The sequence below is a fragment of the Triticum dicoccoides genome, chromosome 5A (assembly GCF_002162155.2).
Source record: "Triticum dicoccoides isolate Atlit2015 ecotype Zavitan chromosome 5A, WEW_v2.0, whole genome shotgun sequence".
Lineage (NCBI taxonomy): Eukaryota > Viridiplantae > Streptophyta > Magnoliopsida > Poales > Poaceae > Triticum > Triticum dicoccoides.
Window position 1 is genome coordinate 330,989,358 of NC_041388.1, and position 12,672 is coordinate 331,002,029.

A 12,672-nucleotide genomic window follows, 5' to 3' on the forward strand; every position below is an offset into this window, starting at 1 on the left:
GTAGCATCGTCTTCATACTCGATCACTCTGGCATTCACAGTTGCAGCAGAGGAAGAGAACTCAGAGTCTTCAAGGGATGGAGTTCGTCGCAACACTGCCCTTCGAGGAGGTGTGAAGTCAAACTTGAATTGCTCAATGAAGCCATCCTCTTGAAGATCATCTTCAGAACACATCAGCGTTAGCCCTTTCCATGTGCGGCGAGAGGTTTCATGGGCAACAAAAGCATTCTTGGTGGCAAGATTGCGAATGCGATTAACATCCACCAAGAGGCTTTGCATCTGACGCTTCAGCCAGTCATGATGCCTATCCTGTTTCTGATGAAGAGCCACAAGAAGCTCTCGGTCGTTGAGAACATGAGTGCGCTTCTTGGGTCATGGAGCAGTTGTACTGTCAGTGGCTTCAGTGAGAGCAGGATGCGGTGCACGTGTAGTGCCAGCCAAAGGATACACACGAGTTACGGCTTCCACGCCTTCAACGTTCTGAGTGAAACTTTGATGCTCTGCATTCTGAAGACTGAGAGGTTCCTTGGCAGGCTCAGGATAGATAGCTTCAATAGACATATCCACATCAGGCAAAAAGATCCGATGGTTGCAGGCCGAGGGCTGATATGAGATAGCAGTGAAGTTTGATCAGCCGCATCACCCAAGGGGCGTAGAACTTCAAACCAAACAGATCAGAGCCAGATGCAGCAAGTTGGCGAATGAAGAAATCCTGTGTATTGAAGCATTTTCCATGAAGAATGTAGAAGACCAAAGTCTTCATTGCACCTTCCAGCTTGGCATGGGGAGAATGTCCTTCGATTGGCCAGAGAGTTCGCCTTATGATGTGATAAATGGTTCTTGGCAGATATTCAAGGTCTTCAACGAAGAACTCCATGGGATAAGCAGCATCTTGGGGTAATGGCTTCATCATACTGAGCATTTGACTCATATTAGGTTCAGTCTTCTGAAAGATGCTCTCAATAGCTTCACTATGAAGCTGACAGCCATGCTCGTAGAGATCGCCAGGAGTGGGCAAACCAGTGAGCTCAATGATGTCAAAGGCTTTGGCTTCGTGATGAACGTTTCCTGTCATCCACTCCAGGACCCAAGTCTTCGGATCTCTGCTATACCCGCAGATGTGAAGTGTGGCATAGAATTGGAGCAGCAACTCTTCATTCCAATGCTCTTGGTCAGTGACGAATGGCAGCAATCCAACTTCTTTGAAGCAATCCAGAGCTTCTTCCAGACAGGGCAGATCAGCTATAGCTTCAATCTCAAGACGCTTGTGGGGGAAGATGCGACCTTGATTGTATAGAATGCAGGAGTAATAGCTTCGCTGCGGATAGCTCCAGAACCAATCAGATGATATCCTTTCCCTTGAGTAGGGGTTCCTGGAGCTATTGAAGAATGTGTTGTCTGCTCTGAAGCCATTGATATTGAAGGAGCCAGGTGCTGATGCAGGACCTGGGAACCTTGGCAATCTTGGGATTGGCTTCTGTACCTGAGGCCTTGCTCAACATGATAGTCGAACTGGGGACCGGCAGCAGACTCAGGAACAGAAGTGGCGGGATCAGTGGCTTCGCTGACTTCTGGTGCTTTTGTTGGTGAGGGCTCCACATTAGCTTCAGCCATGACAGCGTCAGTGGCTTCAGTGGTGTTGGTGGTGGCAGCCGGATTGTCTTCAGCAGAGACTTGAGGCCTTGGACCTTTCCGAAGCCTGTGCAATGCGGGTGACGCCTGTGGAGTTGCTGTTGGCTGGGCCTCAAGGTCTTCATTCTCTTGTGGGCGATCCGCCCATGAAGCATCCTGTGCAATTGGCGTCAGTGGACGACCAATGCTGATGAGTTCGCTGTGCGTTAGCACAGGCGATGATACCTGTTGGTGTTCTAGCTGAGGAAGGGCTGCATCATCTTCAACATGGTCATGATGACCAATGTCTTCAGCAGCGATGGGATCAGCTGCTGGAAAGTCTTCAGCTTCATGAGCCTCTGTGAAAGCAGGCTCATGGACAGTCAGTTGACGTTCTTGTGGATCGGCGTCGGGGTGAACCATGGAAATGGGTTCAACAATCAAGGGCTCTGTGGGAGCAGCCCGTTCCTTCTTGGTCATTCTTTTCTTCTTGGTGGGGGCAGTAGCAAAGGCTTCAGGATGTTTTCTCTTCCTTGCTTCAGCCTCAGCAGTCCTGGTCTTCTTCAGTTCTGAAGCGGTTGACCTGACCTTTGGCTTCGGGCCAGTCATGCTAGTTGGGAAGACAAGGGGATTTGCCTCCTGCCTTGGTGCTTCAGGTTCAGCCATAGCGGGCTTCTTCTACTTCTTGGCAGCCATCCTGGGGTCGATGCCAGGACGCCCAAGGGCCTTACGCTTCTCAGCCTCATTGTAGGCTTGCACACACCTATCAGTCAGGACCTTCATGCGCTCACGAGAACCCTGAGCTTCTGCACGTTTCTTTAGAAAGGCTTCCTTGAGCTCGTGTAGCATAATCTTGAAATTCTTCACGTCTTGCACGCTGAGCTTGGCCATATGCTTCTTGAACTGAGATTTCTCAAAGTCAATCTTCTGCTTCAGTTCAACAATGCGCTGGGCGATAGCTAACTCTGAAGCAATGGCGCCATGGAAGGAGACACTGAGGCCAATGGGTAGTTGGAGATCTTCGAAGCTGATGTTTGGCGTGTCAAACCATTCATCAATGAAGTTGTGGATGATTGTTACATCAAAGAGAGGCAGATCATTGAAGATTTCTGCTTCTTCTTTGCTCTTGATGAGTTGCTCAAGAGTGTCATCTGCAAGATCTTCATCACTTGACAGATCAATGGCATCATTGCGTAGAATGGCAGCAGCTGTTAGCTCTTGGCCGGTGTGTGGCAGAGGCATCTTGATCTTCTGGGGCTTGGAGATGCGTGATAAATCTTCGGACTGCACACTGTCTTCAGGAGGTGCAGTTTCCAGTGGCTTCACCCGTGAGATTTTTGGTGAAGGGGCAGGCTTTGAAGCTTTAGGCTTCTTCAACTTCTTTGGCTTCGGCACTGCAGGCGCTTCATCTGATTCAGCGTCAGCTGCAGGCTCATTCACTGCAGTCGCTTGAACCAAGATATGGGTGATGAGGCCTTCAAGGTTGTAGAAAGGACCGACGACATTGGGTTCTGCATCTCGTGTGCCATCAGCCCTTGGAGCTGAGGGACCAGGGTTGAAGTCTAGTCCCAATGTCTTCTTGTTTTGCTTCGCTGAGTTCTGGGCAAACTGGAAGTTGCGCTTGAACAGAATGTCGTCACGACACCATAGTAGTGACGATGGATGTGCATCAACAGGCTGTGGCCCACGGACCATGCATGGATAGAAGCCTTGTTCAATGGCTTCATCTCTGGACCTGGGTTGAAGATTCTTGTATAGGATGTCTCCCCACAGTCTCTTGATGGCATTTTTCTCAGCATATTCCTGGGTTACAAATCGGTATTTGAACCATTGTTCTGCCCAATATCTTCGAATCCATTGGATTCGGGTCTTGCGCTGATTGTAATCCTCTTCAGGATCTGTCTTGTACAGTTCTGAGAGGTCATCTGGCAGATCTCTAGATGTTTCTCCACGACGCTTTCTGCCACCCTTCCTTGCTGATTTCTCTGAAGCCATGAACTTTAAACTGAAAGGCTTCAACACGTTCAAAGGCTTCAAAGATTTTCGCTTGCTGGACAAACAGGAACTTGCTTCGGGAGAATTTATATGATGCTGTAAGAATTCTGGAAATGAATGCAGACTATGAGAACCAAGGGATTCTCCCACGGACATGTACCTGTGACAGCATTAAGGTGCGAGGGAAGGGGAAGAGGTCATATGCATTCTCAGAAGATTTTGAATATAAATCAGTTTAGAAGACATTGACCTCATCGTGCGAAGACATTCACTCATAGATAAGGAGTTGGTTCCAGATTTGTACGAATCCAGAGATCAGTACAAGTGAGGAATCTAACTAATTTGTGAAGCATAAGTGAATATACTAGGCATGTTATGAGATGCAGTATGAGAGAGATCTAACTTGTGTGAATAGAAACTGCTTGTGGTAGAAAGTGACAAAGCCATAGGATCAATGGTGCCGTAAAAAGGAAGTTTTATTTACCACACTAAGAACTGCTAGACGGAGTGGAAGATGAGGCCGAGCAGTTCGATCTTCCGTGCCCTAACTTGGCGACGGAGGACACCTATGGCGACGGCAGAGAGGACGATGTCCGCGGTCGGCGTAAAGACGGTGTCGGAGAGGTTGCGGCAGTGAAGCGCTTCGTCGCCGGCGTCGTCGAGGGCTAGCTGTGGCGCTAGGGTTTGTGCGAGAGTGGAAGAAGAGATAATGACCGCCGTGAAGTGTGTATTTATAGGTACAGGGGCGACACTGCGTTATTACACAGGTGCCCCTGGCGATTCGCATCTAAGGAACACGTGGCCATTATGTAGAATTTTGGGGTTTGTTCCACGTCCCACACACGCCTGGATTGTCGGGTGGTCGTTCCTACTTCTCCGGGTTTCATGTGGAGGAATGAGCATTGAAGGTGGACTTAAGGTTTGTCTTTGTATCTTCTGCTGACAAGGACGCAGAGAAGACATTCGACAGTTTCAATAGAATGCATATGATTTGGAGAGATAGAGTTTGAGATAGATAGCATAGAGAGGTTAGGGTCCGATCACATTCACTTAGTTCAAAAGATTCAACAAGAAGACATAGCTATAAGTGAATGCTGTAGAGGACAGAACACTAGTATATATATATATAATCAACATAGTGAAGATAATCATGAAGACATGTTGAGATTGAAGCCAAACCAAATGTGAAGACATAGCAAGGTAACGCCATGAGTGAAACACTTCAAAATAGAACATTTGGTGGTGGCGTTACCCACCGTATAGGAAGTATTAGACCCAGACATGGCGCACAATTATCGTGGCGCTCCAAAGTCAAATTCCACATTAATGTATTCACACTTAGAATGTATGTCTTCATTGATTGAAGATATACTTTACTTCGTGTGTTGCACATCTAAGTCATCAATATGCATAAGGGTTAGGATGTGTGCCTGATCACAGGACATTTGAGGATTCCAGGATATTTAGCTCACACCGTAACTTGCAAAATCTCTTCTCATCCAAGGGCTTGGTGAAGATATCTGCCAATTGCTCTTCAGTGTTGACGTGTATGATATCAATATCTTCCTTCACAACATGATCTCTGAGAAAGTGATGACGAATTTCAATGTGCTTTGTCTTCGAGTGCTGAACTGGGTTGTTGGAAATCTTGATGGCGCTTTCGTTGTCGCAGTAGAGTGGCACTTGCTTCAGATGAATGCCATAGTCTTTGAGCATTTGCTTCATCCACAGAAGCTGAGCGCAGCAAGATCCAGCAGCAATGTATTCAGATTCAGCAGTGGAGAGAGATACATAGTTCTGCTTCTTTGAAGACCAACATACAAGTGATCGTCCCAGAAAGTGACATGTGCCTGATGTAGACTTGCGATCAACTTTGTCACTAGCATAATCAGCATCCGAGAATCTAACCAGATCAAACTCTGAGCCCTTTGGATACCATAATCCTAGAGTTGGGGTGTGAGCCAAATATCGAAGAATTCGCTTCACAGCTAAGTGATGCGACTCCTTTGGTGCCGCTTGAAATCGAGCACACATGCAAACACTAAGCATAATATCTGGCCTAGATGCACATAGATAAAGTAAAGAACCAATCATGGAGCGGTATACCTTTTGATCGAACTCTTTACCATTGTCGTCAGGACCCAGATGATGCTTGGCTGGCATTGGCGTCGTGAAGCCTTTGCAGTCTTGCATACCGAACTTCTTCAAGCAATCTTTGGGATACTTCTCTTGAGATATGAAGATGCCGTTGCGTTGCTGTCGTATTTGAAGACCGAGAAAGAACTTCAGCTCTCCCATCATAGACATTTGATATTGCTCTTGCATCATATATCCAAACTCTTCACTGTACTTCTGATTGGTGCAGCCGAAGATAATGTCATCCACATATATTTGGCACACAAACAGTTCACCATCATATGTCTTCATGAAGAGAGTGGGGTCGAGAGAACCAGGTATGAAGCCTTTGCTCTTCAGGAAGTATTTGAGTGTGTCATACCAAGCCCGAGGGGCTTGTTTGAGGCCATACAGTGCCTTGTTGAGCTTGTATACCATGTCAGGATGTTTTGGATCTTCAAAGCCAGGAGGTTGTGCAACATACACTTCTTCTTCAATCTTGCCATTGAGGAAGGCGCTCTTCACATCCATTTGATAAAGAAGTATGTTGTGATGATTTGCATAGGCCAGCAGTATGCGTATGGCTTCAAGTCTAGCCATAGGAGAAAATGTTTCATTGAAGTCAATGCCTTCCACTTGAGTATATCCTTGAGCAACGAGACGAGCTTTGTTTTTGACAACTTGACCATGCTCATCTTGCTTGTTGCGGTATATCCATTTGGTGCCTATTATGTTGTGCTTCCGAGGATCGGGACGCTTGACCAGTTCCCATACATTATTCAGCTCAAACTGTTGAAGCTCGTCTTGCATAGCTTGAATCCATTCAGGTTCCATGAAGGCTTCTTCAACTCTCTTGGGTTCTGTTATTGAGACGAATGCGAAGTGCCCATAGAAATTTGCTAGCTGAGTTGCCCTTGAATGAGTGAGTGGACCGGGTGCATTGATGCTAACAATTATTCTTTCAATCTGCACTTCATTGGCAACACGAGGATGTACAGGGTGAAGATTTTGCCTCTTGCTGATCATTGTCGTTGTTAGAAGGAATGTCTTCAGGCTGAGCATTGTCTTCATGTTGACCAGGTGCTGAGATGATAAGTTCTTCTTCACGATGAGCTTCAGAAGGTATAATTTCTCCAGTTCCCATTAGCTTGATTGATTCACTGGATGGAACTTCATCTAGCACATTTGGCAGTTGCTCTCTTTGTGAACCGTTGGTCTCATCGAACCGCACATCCACTATTTCAACCACTTTGTAATGAAAGAGATTGAAGACTCTGTATGAGTGCGAATCCTTTCCATATCCAAGCATAAAATCCTCATGTGCTTTTGGTGCAAACTTTGAGGTGTGATTTGGGTCCTTGATCCAGCACCTGGCGCCAAATACTCTGAAGTAACTGACATTTGGCTTCTTGCCAGTAAGGAGCTCATAAGATGTCTTGTTCAGAAGCTTGTGAAGATAAACACGATTGATTGTATGGCATGCAGTATCAATGGCTTCAGGCCAGAATTTTCTTGGAGTCCTGTATTCATCTAGCATCATTCTGGCCATCTCAATGAGTGTTCTGTTCTTGCGTTCGATGACCCATTCTGCTGTGGAGTGTACGGGGCTGAGAATTCATGTGTGATGCCCAAGGTATCAAGATATGTATCAAGGCCAGTGTTCTTGAATTCAGTGCCATTGTCACTTCTGATATGCTTTATCTTGGCGCCATAGTTGTTCATTGCTCGATTGGCAAAGCGTCTGCAGACATCCTGCACTTCAGTCTTGTAAAGGATTATGTGCACCCAAGTATATCTAGAATAATCATCAACAATGACAAAGTCATAGAGACAAGCAGTAGTAGTAAGAGTTGAGTAATGAGTGGGACCGAAAAGATCCATGTGAAGCAGTTCGAAGGGTCGAGTAGTGGTCATGGTTGTCTTTGATGGATGTTTGGCCCTCGTCATCTTTCCTGCCTCACAGGCATCGCATAAGTGATCTTTCTTGAACTTGACGCCCTCGATTCCTATGACATGCTTCTTCTTTTCCAGGGTGTGGAGGTTCCTCATGCCAGCATGCCCAAGCCTCTGATGCCAGAGCCAGCATTCTGAAGCTTTTGCTAGAAGACATACAGCAAGCTGTGGTCCTGCTGAGAAATCTACCACGTACAAATCATCTTTTCGATACCCTTCAAATACTAGAGACTTGTCAGATTCCATTAGAACAAGGCAACGATATTTTCCAAATATTACGATCATGTTTAAATCGCAAAGCATTGAGACATACATTAAGTTGAAGCCAAGGGATTCAACAAGCATGACTTTATCCATGTGTTGATCCCTTGAGATTGCAACTCTACCTAGACCCAATACCTTACTTTTACCAGTGTCAGCAAATGTGATGTGGCTCTTGTCGGATGGACGTAAGGTTGAGTCCATAAGAAGGCTTCTTTTGCCAGTCATGTGATTTGTACACCCACTATCAATAATCCATTCTGAAGACGCTAGTGTCGTACCCTACAGTGCAGTTAGGGGGATAGGCTTCATGAAGAGCATTGTGAAGCAAAAACATTTGACAAACCAGTGGGTTATGAAAGCTTAGATCCAGATTAGGACTAATAGGGAGAGTAGCAAGCGATTCAGGAATGAAGTACATAGTAAGACCATTCGGGCATTTGATCTTGCGCCCTACAAGATGTTTAAGGTCCCCAGCAATAGCGTTAGACGATTTTGGTTTTCTGCTGGAGACCTTTCCCTGCAAAAGAGAGTTAAGCCTGAGTATGGTTTCCCTGCAAAACATTTGCGTTAGTGCGACTCAGGTGAGTCCTCTATCTGTATGAAGCCTTTGGACCGTATGAAGCCTTTGGTCCGAGGTTTGTCTTCTTCACGTGAGGTGTCATGATGACATTCACAGTAAGATTCTCCAGACACCTTTTCGGAACCCAGATCTTCTTCATAGGCGGTCCATTCCTGCAGTTAGTACCAATGTACCTGGCAAACACTTCACCATTCTGATTCTTAAATAGTTTATAGTTTGCATCAAGGGATTCATCAATGATAATGGGGTTAGCACAAGTGAAGCCAGATAGATTGGATGGATCTGCTGAAGGTTCCTTTGCAGCAACCCACGTGGTTTTGGGGTACTGCTCAGGTTTCCAGTAAGAGCCATCAGCATTCATTTTCCTTACGAACCCAACACCCTCTTTCCTCGGGTTTTGGTTCAGAATCTGCTTTTTGAGGACATCACATAGTGTCTGATGCCCTTTAAGACTTTTGTACATCCCTGTTTCAAGCAATGTCTTCAACCTAGCATTCTCATCAGCAATAGCAGTGGTATCCTCAGCAGAGGGGTTAGTTACCACATCAACAGTTTAAGATATTGCAACAGTAGTAGCAGTAGAACATTCAGCAACAGAAGTAGCATTATCACGCTCAATGCATTTAAGACATGGTGGTTCAAATCCTTCCTGAGCGGAACTGATCTGTTTGGCGCGAAGTGACTCGTTTTCCTTTTGAAGATCTTCATGAGCTGCTCTCAATTTCTCAAGATCTTGCTTCCTTTGAAGATAATCATAGGAAAGCTTTTCATGAGTTGTTGAGAGAGTTTCATGACGACTTTCAAGTTCCTCATACTTAACATGAAGATTTTTTATGTCTTCAATTAAGGATTCAGATCGAGTCATTTCAGCACCTAACAGATCATCGCTTCTGTCTAACAGTTTTTGAATATGTTCCATAGCTTTCTGTTGTTCAGTTGCAATTTTAGCAAGTGTTTTGTAGCTGGGTTTTGAACCACAATCAGAGTCATCGTTACTAGATGTTTGATAGTGAGTAGTGTGTGTGTTTACCTTGGCACCGCGTGCCATGAAGCAGTAGGTAGAAGCGGAGTAGTCCTTGTCATTTGCATCGGTGTCGGTGATGAAGTCATTGTCTTCAGTGTTAAAGATGGACTTGGCAACGTATGCTGTAGCCAGACTTGCGACGCCCGAATCGGACTCCTCCTCAGACTCCACCTCCGCCTCCTCAGAAGCGGACTCCTCCTCTGAATCCATTTCCTTGCCAATAAACGCACGTGCCTTGCCAGATGAGCTCTTCTTGTGTGATGAAGACTTTGAGGAAGACTTGGAAGAAAACTTTGAGTATTTCTTCTTCTTCTTGTCGTCAGAGTCATATTCCTTGCTCTTCTTCTTCTTTTTGTTCTCATTGTCCCACTGTGGACACTCAGAGATGAAGTGGCCAGGTTTCTTGCACTTGTGACATGTTTTCTTCTTGTAGTCGTGAGCAGAAGCTTCATCGTTCCTTGAGCTTGATCGGGAAGACTTTCTGAAACCTTTCTTCTTGGTGAATTTTTGGAACTTCTTCACAAGCATAGCAAGTTCCCTTCCAATGTCTTCAGGATCATCCAAACTGCTGTCAGATTCTTCTTCAGATGAGGAGACAGCTTTTGCCTTCAAGGCACGAGTTCGCCCATAGTTTGGACCGTAGATATCTCTTTTCTCAGAAAGCTGAAACTCATGTGTGTTGAGCCTCTCAAGTATGTCAGACGGATCGAGTGTCTTGAAATCAGGTCGTTCTTGAATCATCAGGGCTAGGGTGTCAAACAAACTATCAAGTGATCTCAGTAGTGTCTTGACGACTTCATGTTTGGTGATCTCAGTAGCGCCGAGGGCTTGAAGCTCATTTGTGATGTCAGTGAGTCGGTCAAATGTGAGCTGGACATTCTCATTGTCATTTCGCTTGAAGCGGTTGAAGAGGTTGCGAAGGACACTGATTCTCTGATCTCTCTGGGTTGAGACGCCTTCATTGACCTTGGAGAGCTAGTCCCAGACCAGCTTAGATGTTTCCAAAGCACTCACACGGCCATACTGTCCTTTGGTCAGATGACCACAGATGATATTCTTGGCAATAGAGTCCAGTTGAACGAACTTCTTGACATCAGTAGTAGTGACACCTTCTCCAGCCTTGGGAACGCCATTCTTGACGACATACCATAGGTCGACGTCAATGGCTTCAAGATGCATGCACATCTTATTCTTCCAGTAGGGATATTCAGTTCCATCGAAGACGGGGCACGCAGCGGAGACTTTAATTATCCCTGCAGTCGACATAGCTAAAACTCTAGGTGGTTAAACCGAATCACACAGAACAAGGGAGCACCTTGCTCTGATACCAATTGAAAGTGTGTTATATCGACTAGAGGGGGGGTGAATAGGCGATTTTTATGAAAGTCTTCAAAACGTGGAAGTTATGAAGACAAACGATAGAAATAAACCTATTACCCTGCAGCGGAAGGTAGACTACACTAGGCAAGCCATAGTCAAGTATTCAATAGAGTGAAAGCACAATGACTAATAGCAGCAATGTAGTAAGGATCAGGTAGGAAGATATTGTGAAGCCACACAGAACACGCAGTCACCCAGTGAAGACAAAAGATAGTGCGAACATACAATGACTTCACAAGGAGTAACAGTAAGTAAAGGGAAGGGAAGATGAAACCAGTGACTCGCTGCAGACAATGATTTGTTGGACGAGTTCCAGTTGCTGTGACAACTGTACGTCTGGTTAGGGCGGCTAGGTATTTAAACATTAGGACACACAGTCCCGGACACCCAGTCTTGAACACGCAACTCAGGACACCCAGTCCTCACCGTATTCCCCTTGAGCTAAGGTCACACAGACCTCGCCCAATCACTCTGGTAAGTCTTCAAGGTAGACTCCCAAACCTTCACAGACTTCGTTCACCGGCAATCCACAATGTCTCTTGGATGCTCAGAACGTGACGCCTAACCGGCTGGAGAATGCACAGTCCTCAAGTGTAATAAGTCTTCAGATCACACAGACAAGAAGACTTAAGTGATGCCTAATTCTCTTTGGCTCCGGGTGGTTAGGGCTTTATCCTTGCAAGGAATTCTCTCTCAAAGGCTTCTAGGTGGGTTGCTCTCAAACGACAAAAGCCGTACTCTGAATCTGAGCAGCCAACTGTTTATGGTTGTAGGGGGTGGGCTATTTATAGCCACTTGGCAACCCGACCTGATTTGTCCGAAATGACCCTGGGTCACTAAGGAACTGACACGTGTTCCAACGGTCATATTTCAAACTCACACGGCAACTTTACTTGAGCTTCAAGCAAAGCTGACTTGCCCGACTCTGGACAAGATTCGCTCTCAAAGTCTTCACTCGAAGACATAGGTTTTGTTTAAGAATCACTTCAATCATTCTGACTGGTTCTCTTGGACACCACTTAACAGTACGGTGGTTCCTATGACTCAACACAGAAGAAAGAGAACTATGAAAGATCTAAGTCTTCGAGCTCCATAGGCTTCATGTGGTGTCTTCTCTTGTCATAGTCTTCAATGTGAATATCTTCATATACCACCTTTGACTTCAATGTCTTCATACATTTTTAGGGGTCATCTCTGGTAGGAAAACCGAATCAATGAGGGACTTCTACCTGTGTTATCCTGCAATTCTCACAAACACATTAGTCCCTCAACTAGGTTTGTCATCAATACTCCAAAACCAACTAGGGGTGGCACTAGATGCACTTACAGTTATTCATTCCAATAATTCTTATTTATTCCAAAAAATTGCTCATGAAGTTTCAGCTCATTTGGAGTTGTGCAGAATAGGTAGCCTGACGTAGCTTTTTCAGGTCCAGATTTCCAGCTACCGGAATTCTCCCTCTTTGTGTGAACCTTGCATATTATGAGAGAAAATGCATTAGAATTACCCCGAAAAACATTATTATGCATAAAAACATTATAAATAACAGTAGGTAAACATGGTGCAAAATGAACATATCAGTAATGGCCTACATCATCATCGACTTTGATAGACACACTACCTCCAGTAACGAAATTTTGAACCCACTCGCGCCATCTATCGGAGAAACCTTCCATTTTCAGGGTCTGTTGGAGAAATGACCATTTGACTTTGTCGTATGCCTTTTCAAAGTCAATTTTAAATACTACTA